The following is a 3,175-nucleotide window of genomic DNA, read 5'->3' on the forward strand; positions in this document are numbered from 1 at the left end:
ATCGACTCGGGATACTTATAAGATACTACCATGATTTTTTCAGATTTTTGGGTCCAAAAATAAATTAGGCCAAAAACCGGCCTTACCGACCCTCCCCCTTTATAACAAGAAGAGGCCTGCATAAGATGTGTGAACAATAATATCGCTTAAAGGATAGATTAGCTTTATTTTGCGTATGAATTTCTATACACTTATTACGAATTCAACCAAAATGACGGTGGCTGATCGTTGAATAGAACTCAACTCAGATACGATTGAACATTTTTAATCGTATCTCGGAAACCAAGGAAGATTTTTTTACGTTTTTTTCAACTTAAATTAAAGATAATATTGTAGGCTCTATTTCAAATAATTTTCAGATTTTTGCAACAATTTTCCTAGGTCTTGCTGAAAGTTTAAGTCGAGGTACAAAATTTGAGAAAATCTTGAATTTTTTTTTAAACTACTCACATTTTGTCTTCTCTTTAAAACTTAAAAAAATATCTATTAGGTACCGTTCGACGTGGAATTTCAAAAGTTTTCCAACTGTTTAAAAAAAAATACCTTACCTCTTTTCTTCACTGAGTTATCTTGGTTCAAATTCAGCATTGATTTTTAATAGTGCTTGCGCCAATCGTGCTGACAATTTCTGTATATATATATATATATATATTAGGGAAAATACATCAGCGAGCGCTAAGCGCATGATAAATATATTATCAAGTCTGTCTTAATTTAAAAGGATTGCTTTCAAATTGTTTGAACAAAGTTAAGAAAAATTAGAATTTATTGGAATCTATCAATAAAATTGGATCAATGTATTGAACGTCAAAAATATTGACTTTAAGGCCATGTAATGAGTCCTTCCCGTGACCAGATTCCTACCTTACCAACACTTTTTTATTACCTACTTATTTTCACAGGAAGCCCCACATCAAGTTCAAAATTTGAGATAATGAGTAAGAAGCACTGAGAAAGGTTATTCTGGTTCTAAATTTTAATAATTATGAAAAAAGCAATAACAACCAAATATTAAAAAAAAAATTTTTTCTTAATTTTTCTCAGCCAGATAAAAAATACTACTGTAAAAGAATATTTTCGTGATTCTAAGAAATAATATTGAAGTATTATTTTCAATGAATTTATTTTATTCTCAATTTGCATTATATATTAAAAAAATTAAATTGATATTAAATTCAATATACAAATTATTATTTAATTTTAACTGCAGGTATGTAAAGTCATCTCCATTTATTCTATACGAACTCAGCAAATAGTTCCTTGAAAACAGTGAAGCTGCGAAAAGACGTATTTTCTGGAAGAAATTTAAATTTTCAACAAAAGAGTTTACTCGTAACCAATTATGATTTTTCTACCATAGAAGATGAATTTTGTATCCAAAAGGACAAATTTAAATTAAAACCGTTGAATTTTACACAAAAAACGATGACTTTAACAACATAGTTGAATTTTCAACAAAGTAAGAAATTGTCTAACTAGAAAAATGAAGTTTCAACGAAATACATTAATTTCTTACTAAATAGTTATTGTTTCAACATTTAACGGATACATTTTTCATGGAAAATAGAATCGTTAAATTTTCAAATAAAAAAATTAATTTTTAACTTAAAATAATAATTTTCAACAAAATAGTGAAATTCGAATACACTTTTCAATTAAATAGTTTTTCAAACGAATTGTCAATAAAATATATAATTTTTCTACCAGATTGTAGAATTTTTAACCAAAAAGAGAAATTCTTACAAAGCAGTTGAATTTTAAAATGGAAAATTTTTTTTTTAAATGTCAATCTACGAACAAATGATTAAATTTTCAACTAAAGTTATGAATCTTCATCAATAAAATATTTTTTTACAAAGTAATTTAACTTTAAATCAAGTCGTTAATTTTTTTCAATCAAGAAAGATCTATTCTCAACGAAAAATGAAATAGTTTATATTTCAACAAAAACGATTTTAACTTAAATTGCAGTTAAAATAGTAAAAATGGATCTTTAAGAAGAAAAGAAAAAATGAAATATGATCAAAGTATTTACATTTTCAAGCAGAGATTAATTTTTAACAAAAATGATTATTCATCAACAACAAAATTCTTTCGAAAGTTATCGTACCAACAATCTAAAAACCTACAGGCACAAATACCGACCTAAAAGAATTTGAAAGATTTCAAAGTGATTTAAAATACTTAAAATAAAGTTCAAATAATTCAAAGTGTATTAGAAGGCGGAATGAACATTGATTTAAAAGAGTTCAAGATAAAAGGCCGGAATTACAAAAACTCAAAGGGATTAAAAATAATTAAAATGAATTCAAACAAGGTCAAAAAGATAGTAAAGAATATTAAAAGAATTAAAAATATCTCGGGGTGAATTCAAAGGAATCAAAAGGAATTAGAAAGAATTACAAATCATTTATGAGAATTAAAAAAAAGACAGAAATCCAGAGAATTCTAAGAAATTCAAAAGTACCCAAAGTGTTTTTAAAGAATTCAGAGGGATTTAAAACAATTGAAAGGATTTTAGAAGAATTCAAATGAATGTCTAATAACTCATGATGAATTAATAGGAGTAATTCACAGGAATTTGAAAGAATTGAAAATAATTCACAAGAAGTCCAAGAAATCCAGAAAAATTCAAAAGAATTTCGAAGATATTTAAGGCATTTAAAAGAATTGAAAGAGATAAAAATAATTTCAAGGTATTTAAAATAACGTAAAGGAATCAAATCGAATTTAAAAGGATTAAAAAGAAATCAATGCAATTAAAAAGAATTAAAAAGAATTTTAAATAGTTCAGGGTGAATTATAACAACCAATTAAAAGCAATTTAAAATAATTAAAAATAATACACAACCATTAAAAAAAATCATAGGAATGCAAAGAAATTTAGAGAATTCTAAGGAAATCATAAGAATTCATAGGAGTTTAAAATAATTCAAAGGGATTAAAAAAAATTTTCGAAAGATATCAAATGAATTTTAAAAAGTTGAAGTGAATTGAATTGTTCAAATGAATTTAAAATGCTTCAAATGGATTTTAAATAAATCAAAGGGATTCAAAAGAATGAAAAATAATAAACAAGAAATTTTTAATTAAAACTCTTTGATTAAAATAATTTTAAAAAATACCTTACCTCTTTTCTTCACTGAGTTATCTTGGTTAAAATTCAGCATTGATT

Source organism: Belonocnema kinseyi, chromosome 5 (genome assembly GCF_010883055.1).
Source record: "Belonocnema kinseyi isolate 2016_QV_RU_SX_M_011 chromosome 5, B_treatae_v1, whole genome shotgun sequence".
NCBI lineage: Eukaryota > Metazoa > Arthropoda > Insecta > Hymenoptera > Cynipidae > Belonocnema > Belonocnema kinseyi.